The sequence below is a fragment of the Artemia sp. Qi Xiang Cuo genome, chromosome 19 (genome assembly GCF_049724085.1).
Source record: "Artemia sp. Qi Xiang Cuo chromosome 19, ASM4972408v1, whole genome shotgun sequence".
In the NCBI taxonomy this organism is placed as follows: domain Eukaryota; kingdom Metazoa; phylum Arthropoda; class Branchiopoda; order Anostraca; family Artemiidae; genus Artemia; species Artemia sp. Qi Xiang Cuo.
Genome location: NC_142812.1, coordinates 22,706,107 through 22,729,015, shown reverse-complemented (window position 1 = coordinate 22,729,015; position 22,909 = coordinate 22,706,107). Strand labels below are relative to the sequence as shown.

At 35.1% G+C, this 22,909-nt stretch overlaps 1 protein-coding gene across 1 annotated transcript in view; it reads right to left on the bottom strand.

Annotated features, from left to right (window-relative positions):
* LOC148940617 (protein SpAN-like) overlaps positions 1-8,534 on the bottom strand; it is a 278,317-nt gene extending 269,783 nt beyond the window's left edge. Inside the window, exon 1 of the mRNA XM_089105677.1 lies at positions 8,463-8,534. The gene's annotated coding sequence lies outside the window, so the exon portion shown is untranslated. The remainder of the gene's footprint in view (positions 1-8,462) is intronic.
* Between the last annotated feature and the right edge of the window lie 14,375 nt (positions 8,535-22,909).

Below are 22,909 nucleotides of genomic sequence, written 5' to 3'. Positions count from 1 at the left end.
TCATTAATATTTTCCAAGTATCCACCAATAAGTCGTATCACTTTGTTTTGAAGAATTTGCACTCGTTTAAAGTTTGAATAAAAGTTGCTTGACCACAGTATATATCCATATAAATAATAACGTTGGACTAAAGCATTAAACTTCATAATTTAGGAACAACAAGTAGTAATCAATGTTATACTTTGCTCACGGGTAGAGCAATTCCCATGCTATTGCTCACAGGTATAGGACCATGCTATTTGCTCATGGGTAGAGCAATTCCCATGTTATTTGCTTGCAGGTATAGGACCATGCTCTTTGCTCACGGGTATAGGAATTTCCATGTTATTTGCTTGCAGGTATAGGACCATGCTATTTGCTTGGCCCAATAGCTATCTCCATGGTATTCTATCGCGCTTCTGCACCTTTTCAAAGAGATTCAGAACTCCCTCACATGGCCTTATACTTCTATAGAATCTATACGAACTACCCTCTTGTGCTAGTTTGGAATTGCGTAATATGTTATGAAGGACAAGTTTTCTGACAATATTTAGGTAGACTATATTTCTACTTTATGATATATATTGTATATATTCCTTTTAGGATAAATCCTCGTCAGAAAACTTATGTTTCTTGTTACTGTTTTAATATATGCAGTTATTTTTTTTTATATATTCAAGTCTCAGATTAGAATTTTCTAAAGTTTTAATATTTAATTCATCCTACAAATATCTGTATTTTACAATCATTGATATTGATAGAGATATGGAATCTTTTAAGCGACTTCTGGTGAGTAAAATTTTCTCATATTATAATAAAAAAAGAAATCTATTTTTGTCTCGTTATTAAGTTAGGGAACAATTTCCTCTACCTTCCTTTCTTACGCTTTTTTTCACAGCGCTGTTAGCTCTTTTAAAAAGCTTCCTTCTTTTAAATGTTAATTAAACAGTCCATGTATTTCAATTTTAGTAAATATTCAAAAAAAGAGAGGCAAGTTCAATTTGATTTTGGCTCAATGTATATGAAAAATTAAAATAGAATTTGCATATTAGTTTCGGTAGATATGAAAGGTCACCCTCCTTCTCAATATCATGCTCTTTACACTAAAGTTCGAATTTTGTTCGAATCACAAACTCTTGAATCACAAAGGTCGGTTAATTAGAATAGATACCTCTTTTGAAAGTGATAAAAAAAACACTTAAGCGTAAAGGGTGAGGTATTGGCTAGAGGGCGAACCCCTTTATATACTTAATAATTTTTAGCTTTGGCTATGTCCAGGAGTCTTTTTCTTCCTTTTTTTGTGATTTTAAGTATTTCGTAATTTAGGTATATAAATTTTAATAGCTTTGCATATAAAAAAAATCTATAATTGTCAACTTTTTGCGTTTGATACTATGGAATTGAAGGTCTAATGCCTTCCTTTAATATTCGGAATAAGTGAGACTTGAGCTAGCTAATTAAATTGTGTCATTTTTTTCAAATTTTGGGGTTTTAGTACTGTGATATTCGCAATTTTAGTAAATAAGTTTTAAAAGCTTTGCATATAAAAAAAATCTATAATTGTCAACTTTTCGTGTTTCATACTATGGAATTGAAGGTCTAATGCCCTCCATTAATATTCGGAATAAGTAAGAATTGAGCTAGCTAATTAAATTGTGTCATTTTTCAAATTTTGGGAGTTTGGTACTGTGGTATTGAAGGCCAATACCCTCCCGTAAGCTAAATAGTTTGAAAACTGAAAATGATTTTTATTTTAGAATGCTATTGATCAGCCATCGCAACAAAAGCGTGCAAAGTCGGATGAAGCCCAGGACAACGCCGAGACAGGAGTAATCGAACCATTAAATTCAATCAAGCCAAGTGCCAGCTCTATACAGACCACTATGCAACCTGGTAGAAAATTTAAGAGGGAATGGATGCTTTCATATAATGCATCAGCCTCATCTAGTCAAGATCGGGAGGACACTCCTCTTCATGCTTTGCCAGGGACTTCAAATGTACAAGTGCAGTCAGAATTTTTAAATGTACATATTTTTTCTCCGTATTTTCAAAAATAAGGCAAATTTTCTCAAGTGCGTAACTTTTGATGAGTAAAACTAAACTTAAATTTGTTTCTAAACTATTCTATAATAATCCTATTTTATTTTCTTTCATTAGCGTTAACCAAATTAGCAGTATATAAAAGAGTGGTTATATAAAGTCCTTGTTGATGTCCTTTGCTTCCTGCCTGGGTGGAGACTGATGAGTGAATGACACGAACGCATCCTTTTCAATCCCTCCCCATTTTGTCGAGATTTTAGTTGCTCTCATTTAGTCATCTCTACTAACATGTAGAAAAATGTTACAAGATTATGGTTTTTAGCTATAAATAGGCCTAAGATGGGCCCAGGGGGACGAAAAATGATTTAAATTTGATGTCCTTGGTATTCTAATAGAAACTGGGGACCAACCAGAAAAATAATTAAAAAACGATCACAGTACGTCAAGCACAGTTCGACTATGATTTTACGACTATATCTGTTACTGTTTGCAATTAGATTAAAAAAAAGGAGTTTTTTCTACTGAAAGTAAGGATCAACGTTAAAACTTAAAACGAACAGAAATTATTCCGTATATGAGGTGGACTGCCTCCTCAATACTCCTCTGTTCGTGCTAAAGTTTTTTTTTAAGAACTTTTAGAAAAAGGTTCTGATTCTAATTAGACGGCCCTCGTGTTTAAGGAATCATTCCTAAAAAATTGAGAAAAACCTCGATCTTTATTATAAAGAGTGGGGTATTGAGGGAGCAGCCAGGACATTACCCATGGACAATTCCATTCTCTCTGCGAATTCCCCCCCCCACAAAAAAAGTTCTTGCTTACGATTCCGCCTGAAAAATACTCCCTAATGCACTTTCATTTGAAGAAAGACTTGTTTCTGTCTGATAGATTTTCAGTTCATGGGGGAGCACCCCTGTGCAGAAAATATGTTCCAGCTCCCCCCCCCCCCCGACGCAATAGAAAGTTTCTCCCGGAGGAAATTTGGCCATGGAGAATTTCTCCTGGTGATAATTCCCCCATAGAGATTTTCTCCCGTGGGACCCTCCCCCCGCCAACTAAACATCCCCCAGATGATTCCAATTCTGCTGAAAGTTTTCCCCGGAAAATCCCCCAAAGTATCTCCACATGTAAAATAGGGTCACCAACGAGAAGGTAAGACAAGTAAAAAGAATTTCGTATACGAATTCTAGCAAATTCCCCTAGTGCAAAATTCCCCCTGGAAAGTTCACCCCTGGAAACTTCCTTCCTAACAAGAAATTCTCCCTGTAGACCATCAATTCCCATAAATTCCCCCCCCCCCCGAAAAATTTTTATATATTTCCCTATAACAGATACTATATGTAATCAATGGGCAAATTCCATAATTTGCGGCCCTTCCTCCGGTGGCTCTAGGGTCATTTCATCTCCAAAGACATAGTTATTGTATCTTTCAACTATACTGAACAAAATGGCTATCTCAAAATTTCGATCAGCCAACTTCTGGGAAAACAGGGCGTGGGAGAGGGGCTAGTTACCCTATAACTTTTTTGGCCACTTAAAAAGGGCAAAAAAACTTTTAAGGTCCGTTCAAATGAGTCCTCTCGCGACATTCTAGGACCGTCCGTTCGATTGGATCAACCCTGGATACTAAACAAAAAAAATTTAATATACACGCATAGATAATCTCTTCGAATCTGATGTCGTTATTTTCATTAAGATTCTTTGACTTTTAAGGGGGTTCCCCCCTATTTTGAAAATTCAGAAATTTTTTCAGGCTTGTAGCCTTTAAGCCTTTCTTGTAGCCTTTTTCTAAGGCTTGAATATCATATATTTGGAATTAACATAATAATTCGATTAATTATATTTGATATATACTTATATATTTATAAATATATATATATATATATATATATATATATATATATATATATATATATATATATATATATATATATATATATATATATATATATATATATATATATATATATATATATATATATATATATATATATATATATATATATATATATATATATATATATATATATATATATATATATATATATATATATATATATATATATATATATATATATATATATATATATATATATATATATATATATATATATATATATATATATATATATATATATATATATATATATATATATATATATATATATATATATATATATATATATATATATATATATATATATATATATATATATATATATATATATATATATATATATATATATATATATATATATATATATATATATATATATATATATATATATATATATATATATATATATATATATATATATATATATATATACATATATATGCTGAACAAAATAGCTATCTCAAAATTTTGATAGGGTGACTTTGAGAAAAAAATGAGTTGCCCTCCATTTTTTTGGTCACTTAAAAAGGGCACTAGAACTTTGAATTTCCGTTCAAATGAGCCCTCTCGCGATATTCTAGGACCACTGGGTCGATACGATCAATCGTGGGAAAAAAAAACAAAAAAAAACAAATAAACACGCATCCGTGATCTTTCTTCTGGCAAAAAATACAAAATTCCACATTTTTGCAGATAGGAGCTTGAAACATCTGCAGTAGGGTTCTCTGATACGCTGAATATGATCGTGTGATTTTCATTAAGGTTCTATAACTTTTAGGGGGTCTTTCCCCCTTTTTTAGAAAATCAGCCAAATTTTCTCAGGCGCATAACTTTTGATAGGTATGACTAAACTTGATGAAACTTATATATTCGAAATTAGCATTAAAATTTGATTCTTTTGATGTATCTATTGGTATCAAAATTCCGTTTTCTACAGTTTCGGTTACCATTGAGCCGGGTCGCTCCATACTTACAGTTCGTTACCACCACAGTTTATAGACAGTAAGCTTATCGCAGATAATTTCTGGTCTTCGGTCTCGGTGCGAACAAAAAGCTCCTCCCACTTCTTTCTGCCTTAGGGGATTAGTCTGTTATCGTCAATCACTGAGAAATGGTTACCAAGTGCATTATTCTTAATTGCGAAAGCAGAAAAAAAACTTGGTGAGCCAGCCAAGTGGTTTGCAAGCGTCTCATCTCACAGGTATGAATTAATTTATATACAAATTATGACTTAATCTATTATTTACGTAGACTCAACTGATCGGCCTATGTAGGATTTTATACAAAAGGGGCGGGGAGGGGGTGATGAAATTTGTGAAAATAAGGAATTTTTCTTCTTCTAATAACTGGTGGAGTAGGTGTGATGGTTTCAGGGGCGGATCCAGGATTTTTTTAGGGGGGGGGGAGGGCAAAATAGGTTGATCCGACAAACTTACGTTAGGAGCAAGTTTAATTAATGCAAACTTTCGTTAATTAGGTAAATTAAACTACTTTAGACTACTTTAAGGGGGTAACCCTCGCCCCCCTCTGGATCCGCAACTGGATAGTTTATCATTTTTTTTCACGTCGTGATATTTATTTTCTCAGATTGTACTTCCTGCGATATTTGAAAAATCTAGTTACCTGTTTTGGCAGAGAGCCTAGATGAAACTAGTTTTGTTTTCAATCAATGTTTTCATATGAAATGGGCAGACCTTTCCTGAACTTTAAACAATGAACACCTCTGTTTGAAACAGTTTATAGTGTTACCGCCATACCAATTATTCTCCTTTCCTTTTTTATTCTTTAATAATAATTTCTGGTCGTTTTGAGTTTGAATTATTGTAGGCTTCTATTTCTACTGATCTTAAGTTTAATATGGCCTTTACTATTCTTTAAAAAAAACTTTATTTTTCGTAAAGTTTTCGTAGATATATATATATATATATATATATATATATATATATATATATATATATATATATATATATATATATATATATATATATATATATATATATATATATATATATATATATATATATATATATATATATATATATATATATATATATATATATATATATATATATATATATATATATATATATATATATACTACGAAAACTTTACGAAAAAGAAAGTTTTTTTTAAAGAATAGTAAAGGCCATATTAAACTTAAGATCAGTAGATCAGTAAAAGAATATATATATATAAATATTTATATTTATATCGACGCGTACAAACAACTCCTCTCATTTGATCTGCCATTAGCGGTCCAATTACCCTGGAACACGTATTTTGGCAGAAACTTTCTCAAAATGCCTTTGAAACCAACTTGAGACTTCGAAACCTATTTTTAATTCCTTAAAACATCTAATAATAACATTACACTACTAACTACCGATTTTCATGTATGTATTGGAATAAATTAATTTAAAATTAGTTTCTTCAAAATTAGTGTTCCAACATTGAAGCTAAGTTTCGCACCAAGAGAAATCTGACTTGTCTACCCGCGAAAAGATCTGATAACGCATATGTTTCTATCTGCAAAAACGTTCTCCGGAGCACTCGCACCCCTGTCCGGGTTTTTATAATGGGAGAGATAGAGAATGATCATACTGCTAATTATATAAACTGTGGTTACCACGAACTTTTTGATTTTGAACTCTCAAAACAGGTAAGGTAACATAATAATAGCAGTCTTATTACAAAAGTAATTAGTGCTACTTATGTGTGCAATAATGCCTTAAATACTCGCTTCGATTGAATTGAAGTGAAGTTTGTGAAATATAATCTCAAATCATTTTGATTTAGAACACTCAAATCGTGATTTTAACAGGTTTTAGTGATTGAAATTTAACCATTTAAGACCATTTCCTAAATAATCGTTGTGCGATTACGAGTCAAAAGAAATACAGCATGTCTATGAGCTCGAAGTTTTCAACTTTAGCCTACATCTAATTTCCCAATGGAGTCAAAGGCTCAAGAGCACCACATCTAATTACAAAAATAATTTCTTAAATAGTTTTTTTTTCATAATCAGTATAAAAGTTAAAATACTGCTTAAACTTCCAGGAGATATTTTTTTTTATATCGGAACATTTGTGATAGTCAATTTAGGTTAAATTTGTATCAATATTTTGTTCTTTCAACCCCTTTACCTCACCTTTGTTCGAGAGTTTTTATTTTGTTCAAACCCTTTACCTCCCCTCCTTTGAAAAAAAATCCTTTGAATTTTGGGTTTCATTTCAACATTGATAAGTCTTTTCGTTCATTTTGAATTTCAATTTTCCAATGAGTCAATTTCGAATCGTTGAAACTTTAGTCTTGTTCATTATTTTTTTTTGAAAAACGTTTTTTTTCTAAATTCATTAAGATTATTTTAGTCAATGTTTGCTTTCAGTAAATTTTCATCCTTTTCTAAAGATCTTGGTTGCTGCCCTTTTCGAGGCACTTAACATCATCTGAGGTCATGAAACAGCTTTTCTGAATTAGTCAGTCAGCAATTTAGTTCACTAAATCAATTTCAAATGCTTATTATCCTCAAGTTCAAATTCGTCGTCTTATTTCTTCATGTTCAATTTCATTCAATTAAAAGCCCAAATTTTAAAGGTAAAAATCATTTATATTGTCACAAACTAATATGATAAAAAAAATCAATGGGCTGTTTTACCCCCTGTAAAATCACACCTGTCGTTCATGTAAACCTTTTCATCAATTTATTGATGGAGAAAGCTAATCTCTGTGTATTTAAAGACCACATATGTTCAAAAACGTTTTTATGTTGATCCCTCTATGGTCAAGACTCTTAGGGGTTATATACTTAACCTCTCATATAAGGGAACAATATAGAGAACAGCTGGGTTCGCTAAGGGGAGCCTATTGTGATGATGATTATGACAAGATAACTAGCGCTGTCATCTATAACAATTGTTATTCATTGTTACTGTCGAGAGTAAGTTTATCTTTTGTTGGATAGTAGACACCTATTCCTGAGTCTAAAATGAAAGCGCACGATTTCCAATGCGCTTGCTATGTAATATTGCGTTTTAATTCTAGTAATCCACGTTTCAATATTGATTTATTAGTTAGAATCGATTCTTGTTTCAACTGTTTATTTTATGAATTTCTTTAATTAGTATATTCTTTCAAGTCAATGTTTCAACTTTTTTTCATTTCTATATCGAGGCAATTTACCCTGTTTTTCGAAAGACAATGAGATAGTTATAAAACTTGAAGCTAAAGTCAAGTACACACGCAGGAGCGTATTTTTGTGGGGGGGGGATAAAATTGAAAAGGCCAAAAAGAGGCGAATTGTATAATAATCATAGGGAATAAGGTAAACATATGGAGATTGATGGGGAGGATGTGTTCAGAGTTTCATTCACCAGCAAATACAGATTGGAAATACAATGCTCTTATTCCCCCTCAAAAGGCTCCATGGCCTGGGATGCTAGGGAGATACGAAAAAATACAATATAAACAACAACCAAAAAAAGAGAACAATAGCCTACCGTTCTCTTATTAAAGAGATAAATAACTCATAAGATTAAAAAGAGAACATACCTGAGGCCTGAGAGTCAAAACGCAGAGACGACAACTGTACACCATGAAATAAACACTCAGGGGACATCAACTCCTCAGAGGAAAAGGAAAAATAAAAAACAAAAATACTATTCTGTTTGATTCTTAACTAAATGGTCCTTAAGAATTCTTTTAAAAGTCTCTAACGAGTGGCACCTCTGCACTGAAGAAGGTAGGGAATTCCAAACCCGCTAAGAAGCAATGAGGGAATTGAAATCTGACCGCATAGTAGGGGTAGGAGGAATGCCGATATTATATAAAGAACAAAGGCTATATGGAGCTGAATTAGAAATAAACACGGGAGTTTATTGATGAAATTTTGGAATATTGTCATGAAGGTGATTAAAGACAAAAGCAGCGCAAGAAAGAATGTAAATAGACTGTAGATTTAAGAGCGGTTTTGGTATGGAACGGTTGGTGTCCATAACCAGACCTCGTGCTTTATTATGCATGACAGAAAGTGACCGCAGTGTAGAAGGAAAAGTAGACATCCATACAATGGGGCAATACGAAACATATGACTGGACAAGGCAGAAAAAACGAAGCTTCAGAATAGATCCAGGAAATGTGTGTCTGAGTTCTCGAATGGTACCCGAACACCGTGAGACCTTAACCCTAATCATAGCTATATGGTTTCTATATGAAAGGTTTTCATCAAGCAGGACACCAAAAAAACCGGACCACCCGATTCTCTGGTCTACACAAGGAGCCTTGTGACGCATGAAAGTGTGTAAGCTGAGATAAAGCTACACTAATTGGAGAAACAAAATAAGAAAATGTGCCTTGCCAACATTCAAGGCCAAGTAATTTTCATCAAACCATGAAATAACTGTCTCGAATATTACCATAAGGTTAGACTTGATATCACATTCCGTATTTCCAAGGGTCCCAAGAGTGGTGTCATCTGCAAAATCAAAGAGAAAATCTTCATTACAAGTAGTATTGGAACACGAACGAACATAAGAATGACACAGCTTGCAACATAGATGTGACACAGCTTGACACAGCTTGCATCAGGATGTGGCTAATAAAAAAAAATTCCTACTTGCATACCTCTTTGTCTGAAGTCAGCTCAACGGATAAATTCATGAGCAATGCCTTGCAAATTTGATTTTAGCTGAAAACTTGTCTGTACTTTTTTTAATTCTACCTTTCACAATGACACTGATAGTGCCCCTAAAGTTTTAACTTACCTCTAGCTTCCTTTTGTCCTTGATTCTTTACACAAAGTTTCTTTTATCTGTAACGTTGTCTGTGCTTTTTTAATTCTATTTTATACTATAATTCTAATAGTGCCCCTAGTGTTTAACTTACCCCTAGCTTTCTTTTGTCCGTGCATCTTTACACAATTTTTATTTTATCTATAACGTTGTCTGTGCTTCTTTAATTCTATTTTAATATATAATTCTGGTAGTGCCCCCAGGGTTTAACTTATCCATAGCTTTCTTTTGTCTGTGTTTCTCTACGAACTGTTTCTTTTGTCTGTAAGTTATCTGTGCTTCTTTAATTTGATTTTGCACCATGGTACTGATAGTGCCCCTAATACTTTGACTTAGCCCTGGCTTTTTTTTGTGTGTGCTTCTGTGCACAATATTACTTTTGTCTGTTATATTGTCTGTGCTTCTTTAATTTTACTTTGTACCATAATTCTGGTACTGTCCCTAGTGTTTAAATTAGCTCTACCTTCCTTTCGTCGTAGGTTCTTTACACAATGTTTCTTTTGTCTGTAACGTTGTCTGTGCCTCTTATTTTATTTTGCACCATAATACTGATAGTATCCCTAATGCTAATACTTAGACCTACATTTCTTTCGTCTGTTCTTCTTTAGGCAATGTTTCTTTTGTCTGTAATGCTGTCTGTGCCTCTTTATTTCTGCTTTGCACCATAATACTGATAGTACCCCTAGTGTTTTAACTTAGCCCTAGCTTTCCTTAACTTTACTTTTTAATTAAAATTAGCAATGCTGCTTTATTAGTGGCACAACCAAAATAATGGTTTGTGGTTCCATACTCTTTGTTACTCAGAGAGTAAATCCTAAATCCTTGTAAGTGAGTGATAAAGGTTTCTCGATCTCTTCAGCTGAAATAGTTTAAGCAAGGTCAAATGACAGAAGATTGGATGTTCAATTTAACTATCTTTTTCTTTCCCGAAGAGCAGAAATCAAATCAATCCCCTCAAGAAGGAAACTTGCTTTTAAAAGGAACACCAACTATTTACACAGAAATAAGACATTTCTCAAATAGGCCAAAGTGGACTCTCTAGATGGGGAAGTTTAGTAAATTTCCATAATGAAATATCTTGTCGGTGTGAAATGGTTTTATTTTGTTATTCATATGACTGAAAATGACTTCTTAGAAAATATATGGGATATCCCCTATAAAAACACAGCAACAATTTTGTTCTTTTGAAATTCATTTTAAAAGAAAGAGCTGGGGCCTCGTGAGTAGTTCAAACAATAAATTTGTTCTGAAACTTAGTTTGGATGACCTTTTGAACATTTAGAGAGTTTACAGAATACATCTGTTGATGCTGCAATAGTAAAAAAAAAGATGGTAAAGAATACGGCATTGTACTTTACAATCCCTACTGGCGGTGCTGATCTCCGTTTCTTGGCCCAGGAAGTACAATGGGGGATTGGGGGCTAACCATCCTGTGCTTTCGCACACCCTTCCTGTTTACCTTCCCCAGCTATCTCCAGGTACCCATTTAAAGCTGGGTGGACTCTGGCTGAGCTTACAGAATCACTCAACTGACCCCCGTCCCTAACCAAATAATTGGATGCACAAGGATTCGAGCCCTCACCCTCTCGGACAAAGAATCCTATATCCAGCGCACCAATCCACTCGGCTAGGACTAGCAGTAGTTACAATCTAATAAAGAGCGATGCATGGTTCTGAGGCGGTGAAATAAAAAAAAAATGGTAACTTAGTAAAATCAGTATAGCAGAAAAATATGCATCGTAGCCCCTTATAGAGGAGGAGTAATGGCAAGGAGTAGACACAAAGAAAGAAGAGAAGTGATCTGTGGATTTACGAAAAGGAGGCGAAGAAATTCCGCGAGGAGACCAGACAGAGAAATATTTATCGTTCAAATCATTTTGTATGAAAAACCTTTTTAGTGGGTTTTAGATTCCAAGCCAAAATTTTGTCAAAAATCGAACTCCATGGTATCACATGAACATCTCCCTTGTTTGTTTTATTTTCCCGGCAAGAAATCACTTTGCGCAGTTTGTCGTAAAAAATTCGCGAAAGAGCACGATTGCAAGCCAATTTAAAAATTGACAAGCCTTTGTCGAAGTAAATATCAATTTGGCAAGTGGCGATGCTAAAATGGCTAAATTATTTGCCTCGGTGAGAATTAAGAAATGCCCGGAGATGGAGAAATTGGAAGCTCTCTTTTTTAAGATTTAGAACGTTTCAGAACCTTAGTACGAGGAATGTTGCCTCCTTTGCAACTCACCTTAGAATAATGAAGGCCATTGTTTTCCTTCCAAAATGAATTGGACTACCATATACCCCTATATCTCCTTTGATGTGGCACGACCCCTCCCTGTTTACACGAAATCTTATGCCTAATATTTGGTCCCTGAATGGGACCTGATAATGAAAAGTTAGTTGAAGCGTAATTTATCATCTAAATAGTAAAATTTCCAAATATTTTGGGGAAACAAACTGTAAGTAAAAAAAAAAGACTAGGGCTGATAGTAGTCTAAACTCTAGCAATTTTGATAACGCTATAAGCAACAAAAGAATCTAATTTTCATGGGGATTCCAAATTATTGTTAATTCCAGTCCATTCAGTTTAAAGATACATGTCGACAGGGGCGTCGTTTGGGAGGAGGGCAAGGGGGCAGTTGCCCCCAATAATGTGGATAAGAAATTGGTATATATCCCATGCCCCTTGATTATCCAGATATTGAACCCTCTTGCCCCCGCCCTGCAATAAAAATTCTGGAGATTCGCCCCTGCACATCGAAAGTTATTAGACACAGTAAACTTGCATAATCTTTCGAAAAGGAAGGAAATACCCTTATAAGCAGAGTTATTTTAATGAAAATTATACCATCAAATTCAGGCAAAAGTTTCAATCCCTTGTAAAGTATTTAACATCAATTCGAGAAGCATTTCCGGGTATCTCATTTCTTAGTTAGTTGGGCATTTATGCGTCAACGATAGCGGTCCAGGGGGGAGCTCTTGGGACTAAAGCTAGTCGTGGGAAAGGGGTCGTTCCCAGGGCTGGAACTTCCGTTCCAGGAAAGTTACATTCTTCGCTCATTTCTAAAAGGAGTCCATCTCTCGCCTTCGTCTTAGTTAGTTGTTCTTGTGCTACCTTATTTCCGCTATGTGTATTCTCACGTTATTCAATAAAGACCATGTACCAACGTTTATCGTCTATCTTTGGAATTTACGTAAACCATTACATCTGCCAATTATAAAAGGGCATATAGAAAGGAAACTAAATAGAGGTTTACAGAGTGGTGACAGCAGAGGTTTACAGAGTGGTGGCAAGCGGTTAAGACTAGTGGAGCATATATCACTAGTGGAAAACCACCAAGTGACATTTGAGTGACCGTTATAAGTACTTACGACATCTTATGCTAAATACTGGCAACATATTGAAGAGCTATTTCGCCCGCTACCAAAAGTGCTTGTGATATTGAGCCGCAAATACTACAAAAGACTGATAAAAAGACATCGAAATGTTACGAGGTATTGAACTTTTTTCTATTCAAAGCGCCTTCTTGAGAAACACTTTCTTTTAAATGAACATTTTGAAATAGGCTGTTACACAATGCCAGGAAAGTCCAGGAAAGTTACATTCTTCGCTCATTTCTAAAGGCAGTCCATCTTTCGCCTTCGTCCTAGTTAGTTGTTCTTGTGCTACCTTATTTTCGCTATGTGTATTCTCACGTTATTCAATAAAGACCATGTACCAACGTTTATCGTCTATCTTTGGAATTTACGTAAATCATTACATCTGACAATATAAAAGGGCATATAGAAAGAACTTAAATAGAGGTTTACAGAGTGGTGACAGCAGAGGTTTACACCCTTATCTACAAAAATGTTAAATTTACTATTTTGTCCCAATGTTTGTAGGTTCTTTTTTTTAACCAGCGATTCTAAATGTGTTGTAAATTATCTTCCAGAGCTTTCAACTACGTTGAACAAAATGGATATCTCAACATTTTCATCGGATGTGTTTGGGGAAAAGGTGGGCGTGAGACAACGCTTTCTATAAAAACCTTATATACTCCCAGGGCATAACTTAAAACCCTTGCCCTGAGCACTGTGGAGGGAGGGGTTGTCATCCTTAAAGACATAATTTCCAAAACTTTCAACTACGTTGAAAAAAAATGGCTATCTAAAAATTTTGATTGGATGTGTTTGGGGAAAAGGTGGGCGTAAAAGGGGGGTTATTTGCCCTCAAATCACTTTTTACTATTAAAAAGGGTACTAGCCCTTTGAATTTCAAATCGAATGAGTCCTTTTTCAAGTTTCTACTACAAAGATTTCAATAAAAACCGTATATGCCCTCAGGGCATAACTTATGACCCTTTCCCTGAAGACTGTAGGGGGAGTGTCCTGCTCAAAGGTGTAATTTCCTGAACTTTGAATGTCGTGGGACAAATTGGCTGTCTAAAAAAATTGATTGGAAACGTTTGGGAAATGGTGGGCATGGAAGGGGTGTTCCCTCCAATCACTTTTGACTATTAAAAAGGGCACTAACCATTTCAATTTCCAATCGAAAGAGCCCTTTTTGAAGTTTCTATGACAACGCGTTCTATAAAAACCTTATATGCCCCTAGGACATAACTTACAACCCTTGCCTCTGTAAAGTATTTAACATCAATTCGAGAAGCATTTCCGGGTATCTCCTGTCTTAGTTAGTTGGGCATTTATGCGTCAACGATAGCGGTCCAGGGGGGAGCTCTTGGGACGAAAGCTAGTCGTGGAAAAGGGGTCGGTCCCAGGGCTGGAACTTCCGTTCCAGGAAAGGTACATTCTTCGCTCAGGTCTAAAGGCAGTCCATCTCTCGCCTTCGTCCTATCTAGTTGATCTTGTGATACCTTATTTTCTCTATGTGTATTCTCACGTTATTTAATAAATACAATGTACCAACTTTTATCTTCTATCTTTGGAATTTACGTAAACTATTACATCTACCAATTATAAAGGGGCATATAGAAAGAACCTAAATAGAGGTTGACAGAGTGGTGGCAAGCGGTTAAAACTAGTGGAGCATATATCACTAGTGGAAAACCTCCAAGTGACATTTGAGTGACCGTTATAAGTATTTACGACATCTTACGCTAAATACTGGCAACATATTGAAGAGTATTTCGCCCGCTACCAGACTGTGATATTGAGCTGCAAATACTACAAAAGACTGATTAATAAGACATCGAAACGTTACGAGCTATTGAACTTTCTTCTTTTCAAAGCGCCTTCTTGAGAAACACTTTCTTTTAAATGAACATTTTGAAACAGGCTGTTACAGAATGCCTAATATGGATTCCCTCGCGATAGCTTCTACCTACTAATTAAAATTTCTACAACTGAGAGTCTCTGGTTGATTTCTACCTTCACTTAGCCATTCTACGGTTGGTGGTTTATTTTACCTGATTTTATACAGTCGACGTGTGATCTACATTTGACAGTTTCCAACCAAAATTTAACATTTTGAATTCGATAATCGAAAATCAATTCTCATTTGTGACTACATTTGACGCTAGTGATTTAATTGAAACCAACTACAATTGGATCTGGAAAGGACTATCTTTCGTAAGTGATTTACCACGATTAAACAACCCAGTAAATTTTATTAGACCTTTGTTGTTAGAAGTGAAGTTATTGCCCAAAATTTAGCGTCCGTAATTAAAGAACGGTGTTTAAAACAAATATTTAAATTTTTAGATAACTGCTTTTCAAATTTTAATCTCAATATGTCAGTTTTTATTCCTATTCTCGATCCGACGGAAACTGGATATAACAAAAAGGTTGCTTTTGATTTTGTAAAACAGTGGAGGGGAAATGGCATAGTTCCACCTCTTTTATTTGACTCAAATGATCCTGATTTCGATCAAGATGAACTTTATGATTACCTTCAAAAGATCAAGACATGGGTCCCAACAAACCCTCCAACTCCCCTGAGCACCACCCCAATTAATCCTCCAATAGAACAGCCTCAACAGTCCCAAGTAATAGGATCGCTAATTGACCCCTTTTTTTTAACGTTGTAACGCCATTCACAAAGTCAGAAAATGGAAAAATAATTAAGTTTGTTACAAAATTTGTTACAAAGTTACAAAAATTGAGTTTGTTGCAAAGTTACAAAAATTTCAGTTGTTGTTAAATTGGTCTGATTCAAAAGCTTTGCGTAATTTTTGGCCCATGATTTGTTTCGCTCCTTTTTTGGGAATCTGGATCCCACGATTATAAATTTGTCAAGTTTAAAAGGTGGATTACTTGTAGTATATACACCAGGCAAAATAGTAGGCAAAATGGTTGCAGAGTTTGTAGGCGTGGCTCAATTTAAGGATGAAAGGGTATATCTATTCTATAGAAGGATGCAAAAATTAGGAAGGTCATTTAGGGTGTCCGTAGAAGCCAGGGATGATGGTGTTGTTCTTGGAAGATTTGCTCTAAATTTATTCAAGGAGTGGATCAGACCGTCCTACAAACGGTATTTGTTAGAGAATAGTGCAGAATTTTTTTTTGTTTAGGTGAAGCGTATAAGGTTGCAATACAATATGAACAGATAGAACAGATAGTGGGGAAAGGAGACGTCTTCTTTTTCCGATGAATTTCTTTCTGCGCTGACGAGGGTGAAATTTGGACTCAATGATAATGAGAAGGCACTGCGAGATGGTACTGATTCCTCGCAGAGCGGTTTGGCTACCCAGGAAAAGGGAGCTGGTTTTGAGGTCCCGTGGGATGGTACTGATGCCTCACGGTATGTGTTTTTTGTTGCACTGCGAGATGGTACTGATTCCTCGCAGGGTGGTTTGGCGACCCAGGAAAAGGGAGCTGGTTTTAAGGTCCCGTGGGATGGGACTGATGCCTCTCGGGATGGTTTTTTTTGTTGCACTGCAAGATGGTACTGATTCCTCGCAGGGTGGTTTGCCAACCCAGGAAAAGGGAGCGGGTTTTGAGGTCACGGGGGATGGTACTGATGACTCAAGGGTTGGTTTTTTTTTTGTTGCACTGAGAGATGTGTCTGTGGCCTGGCAGCGCGGTGTGGCTACCCAGGAAAAGGGTGCTGGTATTTAGGTCCCGTGGGTGGGTTCTGCTGCCTCACGGGATGGTTTTTTTGGTTGCACTGTGAGATGGTACTGATTCCTCGCAGGGTGGTTTGGCTACCCAGGAAGAGGGAGCTGGTTGTAATATCTCGCGAGATGAGGTTGATGCCTCACGGGATGGTTTTAATGCGTAGCGCTAATAGTTATGTAGAGATATCAACAGTAGTACTGCCATTTGTTGAACCACAAGTTAGTAAAGAAAAACCAAATAGGTCTAAACCGAGACGTTCCGCAGCAACAAAACCCCGAGGATTTTATTGGGAATAATATCTTAACGTCATTGCAGCATGGTATGATTTTTAGAGTTTCTGCAATTTCATTTATTTGTCGCTGGTATCTTCAGGATTAATTAGCCTTTCCCGGTCATTCATTTTGCCATAATTCGAAGTTTATACATAATCCCAACTTTCCTTGTCCTCATCAAATTCAGGGGTATGGGGAACAAGTCTATTTTAAAGTATACAAAGAAAAATGAAGTGTTAAAATATCCAGTTTCCGACTACTGTTATTGGTGTGGTTCGTTTATACTATGTAAGTTTTTACTTATGCAAGCATTGTGTAGTGTTTGTATTATGTAATTGTTTACTAGTTCATGCTGTAGAATGTTAGTGGGCGAGAAGTGAATAATTTGGGAAGGGAATGTCTTGAATTCAATTAAAGTTTGGGGGTTTAATGAGAAGGGGATAAGCCAAATTTGGAAAATTTAACTTAAAACAGGGGGGAGAATCTGTAAAGTATTTAACATCAATTCGAGAAGCATTTCCGGGTATCTCCTTTCTTAGTTAGTTGGGCATTTATGCGTCAACGATAGCGGTCCAGGGGGAGCTCTTGGGACTAAAGCTAGTCGTGGGAAAGGGGTCGTTCCCAGGGCTGGAACTTCCGTTCCAGGAAAGTTACATTCTTCGCTCATTTCTAAAGGCAGTCCATCTTTCGCCTTCGTCTTAGCTAGTTGTTCTTGTGCTACCTTATTTTCTCTGTGTGTATTCTCACGTTATTCAATAAAGACCTTATACCAACGTTTATCGTCTATCTTTGGAATTTACGTAAACCATTACATCTGCCAATATAAAAGGGCATATAGAAAGGACCTAAATAGAGGTTTACACCCCGAAGGTTGTGGGGGAGTGTCCTTCTCAGAAATATGAACAAAATGGAACGCTGAACAAAATTAACTATCTCAAAATTTTGATTGGATGTGTTTGGGGGAATGATGGGCGTGGGGGGGCTAGTTGCCTTCCAATCACTTTCGGCTATTAAAAAGGGCACTAGCCCTTTGAATTTCCAATCAAATGAACCTTTTTTGAAGTTTCTACGAGAACGCCTTCTATAAAAACCTTATATGCCCCCAGGGCATAACTTACAACCCTTGCCCCGAGGGTTGTGGGGGAGTGTCCTCCTCAAAAACATATTTTGTATCTGGAAATCAGCTACGCTGGGCAAAATGACTATCTCAAAATTTTTATTGGATGTGTTTGGGGGAATGATGTGCGGGGGGGGGCTATTTGCCCTCCAATCACTTTAGACTATTGAAAAGGGTAATAGCTACGCCAATTTCCAATCGAATGAGCCCTTTCTGAAGTTTCTACGACAACTCCTTCGACAGGAAGTGCCCGGGTATGGAGAAAAAATAGATAATGCATTGTGCCCACGTCGTTCTTTACTTAGGCAGCGCTATCACGCTGCCTAAGAATCAGTAAGTCTTAGGCTAAATTAAACACTCTATTAAAATCAAAGACCTCATGTCAGTTGATACTTCTAGTAAACTATCAAATATTATTTGCCTATCGTGTATGTCAAAATTACAAGAGCATCAATACAAAAGTTTACGTACAGAATAATAGTTATTTTGGATTTACAGGCAATTCTAAATTTATTAAATTTTTAAACTCTGGTAAGGATAAAACCCTAATTACTCGTCAAAGTGGGTATTATCAAATACCATGTGACCGCTGCAATTATTATGGTGATAGAACCCGCTAAAATTTTGAAATTTTGACCCATCAAAATTTAACCATTTTGTCGGAGCAATCATAGTTCGAAAAAACCTAGTCATTCAATATTTGTAAAGATCCCACTCTCATTAATAATGGTTTGGGTATTCAACAACTCGTTCGAGAAGGAGTTGAAATTAAACTCAAGTTAATAATATTACTTCTTAAATAGAGACTTAAGGGAATAGACTCAATAAGCTATATTCAAATCTAATCAAAAATTGCTTAGCATATTACAAAACAAAACCAGTATCCAATTACCAAGAACCTTGATTTGACAAACATATAGTTCTAGCTGCCAAAAAAGTAAGAATAACATTTGATACTTACTTCTGAACAGAGGTGTCAATTAGGGGAAGGAACAGAGGAGGGCATGTACCTCCTAGATTAAAAAAAAGTCTTTTTTGGGTCTTATTTTCATTGCAAATGTATTTTTTTGCTTTCTATGATAAAACTAAGAAAAAAGACAATTTCGCCCCCCCCCCTACATTTTATAAAGTATGTCTTGCCCCATCTCCTCTAAATTTTCTTGAATTGTCGTCACTACTTCTGGTAAAAATGTGTCTGATATGAGTTTGCCTTTTAGTCTAAGCTGAACTTGCATAAAGTAAGGACTTCAGGACTATTTACTGTTGATTTTTTTTTTCTCTCGTTTTTTTTTTGCATCGAAAGTTCAATTTTATTATTATTCTAACTTCTTTTTTTGCTAAGAACGGCTACATATTCATTTAGTTTTCTTCTACACATCTCTGTCTTTTAAATCCCCTCATTACATTATCTTTTTTATTGTATTTATAATGTTATATATATATATATATATATATATATATATATATATATATATATATATATATATATATATATATATATATATATATATATATATATATATATATATATATATATATATATATATATATATATATATATATATATATATATATATATATATATAGACTAATTTCAATGCTTTTGAATCATCTCTTTCTTTTTAAATATTGAAAGACTTTATTGTACCTTCAGCAGTGGCGTCGTTTCGGGGGGATTAATTTAAGGGGGCAGTCCCCCCCCCAAATGATTTGGAGAAAATATAATATAGTTCATGTCCCTTAACTCTCTGGATGGAGACCTCTCTCCCCCTCCCCCCAAATAAAAGTGCTGGAGCTAACCTTCAGCTGAACTGACCTTCACTTTAAAAAAAAGTCATCACCCCTTGTTTTAGAAAAATGACTGGTTTTGACAAAATAAATCATCGTCCTATACCCTATATTTTGGTGAATTGGTGCCGTGGCTCCTGAAAGTCATTCCGTGAATTATTGCTTTAACTTATGGAACTTATTCTTCTTCAGAAATTTAGGTATGGCAAATTGGAAATATATTTTTAACCGATAAACAAAACAAACTTGGGTAATTATTAATTATATGGATCACACTCAAGAATTAAGCTCTGTAAGTTTTCAGAAAACGCAGTTTTCATAGCCACAAAGACAGATGACGCGTGACAGGATGCATTGGACTTATATAATTTGGGCTATATATTTGTACATTAAGGATGTGGGGAGGGGGTAAAGTATAGTGGGTCTGCATGCAAAATGCGTCTGTAACAATTATTCTGCATATTATGAAGTAAGAATTTTTTCTAACTTCACGCTGTCCAACTACTTTACCCTCACATCCCTACTAATGTGCAAATATATTGCCCAAATTATATAAGTCCAATGCATTTTATCACCCGTCACCTGTCTTAGTGGCCACGAAACCGGTATTCTGAAATGTTACAGAGCGTAATTCTTGAGTGTGTTCCATATAGTTAACAAATATCCAAACTTGGATTGTTTCACAATGCAAATTATTAAAATTATTCTTCAATTACCGTCGTGGAATTCATTACACCAGAAGCCTAATTTTATGATAGGAACCAACAAATATTATGCGGAAATATTCCCATGGCACAATGCAGCTTAATCCTAGCTAAGTTACTTATTTGTGGCAAAGTTAGAATATTTCATTTAAGCAAACACGGAGCTTGGAAGGCTACTTGGGCCTTTCCTTTAATGACTTCATTAGCTTTATAATGATAGAATTGTAGCCCTAACAAGATTAGCATAGTGATCTACCCGCTTTTAGATAATAGCAATTCAGAAGTCCCTCAACAAAACCGAAAGAGACATGAATTAAAAAGGTTATGTTTAAGTAGCAGTCAGTTGGATTATTGATATAGATAATACGGTAATGGTACATTATGTGGGCACTGCTAAAGAAGTGAAGTTTGGTTTATGCTAATGAAATAAAATAGGAGGAATATATAATAGTTTAGAAACAATTTTGGGCTATATATTTGCACATTAGGGAGGGTGGGGGGTAAAGCAAACCATATATTATATACGTAACCTAACTTAGGTAGCCTACCTTTTCCCCCCTTAAGCCCCAAAAACCAACCGTTTAAATATTGTAACTCATTGACAAACCACGACTTTGCAGTCATTTATCTGTAGCGGTCTCTTGCAGATAGCCTGTTTTACGGGGTTTTCGTGACTGGTTTCCTTAAACAATATATAGCAGTGCCCACATAATGCGCCAATACCGATAATACTGTCGGGTATGTAAGAAATTCAAAGGGTGTACTTCACGTTTCCGCAGTTCTACGCGAGATTGACAACAAGGTTTTAAAGCTTTTCACTGATATAAACAAAAAGTAGAACAATTTTTTTTTACTGACAACATTGGTTGTTCAAGTATTTGAGTAAGGAGAACTCTAAACATTTAGCATATCAAAGAGTTTGTGGTAACGAACTATAAGTAAGGAGTGACTCAGCTCATTAGTAACCGAAATTCCAATAAATGGAATTTTGAGAAGAATAAATACATCAAAAGAATTATTATTATTATTTATTGGAAAACCCGTCATACAAAAAAGGAAAAGACGGAGCAATAAGCGAAAAATAAAAAGAAATACACATAAACTTAGGAGTTATTCACGTGGTTTTTAGTGACGAACGCTAGAGCTAAGATCTAAATCAGCTCTTAGAATAAGTTACAAAGACGAAAAAGAAAAACTCAATTATACACTGCTCTGCAGGTACGCGACATGTTTCTTTTTTTAGGCTCCTAAATGCTGAACAAATATAAGCAATATGAACATCATTACATCAAGCCGCAATTGGTAAAAAAAATTAAACCAAATAATCATCAGTGAATTAAAACTATGCAGTAGATAATTATATCAACTAGTGTAATATGACAAGAAACGGTAAAACAATTAAACGACACCTTCGCCCGCTGGTCTTGTAATCATATCACTCTCAACAAATGATTCATTACTCCTATATACATAGATATAAAAAAACAAAGGAAATTATTCAATTACGGATCCTTTTATATCTTTACTTAAAGCAATATGCTTAAAGAACCGATAATTAATCAACAATTAAATTATTAGTAATATACGCAATATATTATCAGAAAAAAATTGACACCAAAATTGAGAATAACCAGCGTCACTTAAATGGGACCCATACGAAAAGAGACAAAATCATCAGTCAGTTTAAAAATTGCAACAATTACACTAAGCGCGTAAACGAACACTTAAAAAACACAAAAAATACATCTTAACTACTGGGCCAGTACTACTTGCTTAAACAGCACTTTCCAGACAGTGAAATGTATGACTTATTAACCTGCAAAGGTATATACGCATACGATTATTACTGTTCTGGCGCACGCTTAAGTTAGGAGAAACTACCTACAATTGAAGCTTTTACAATTCATTCACCACCAGTCAATGCAGACCCGCGGAGTATGAGTTTGCTAAAAATTTTTTTTCTAAGGAGGGTTTTAAAAATGGAGGGGCGTATTTGAGGATGTACTTAGGCAGTGACTTTTTAACTCTGTTGTATATAGTCTGTAAGAATACAGACCAAATCTATTCAGAGTTCGGGTTAGATATAGGATATTATTTTTCTACACCCCATTTAGTGATGGATTTAATTTTAAAATTTAGCAGGGAATAAATAGGCCTAATCACCGACGTAGATCAGCACCTTTTTGTTGAGCGTGCATTGAGGGCTGGATATGTTTTTCATGGGGACCGCGTCTTATCAACCGATCCGAGCGGAAAAAGCACCGGTGCAAAGTCA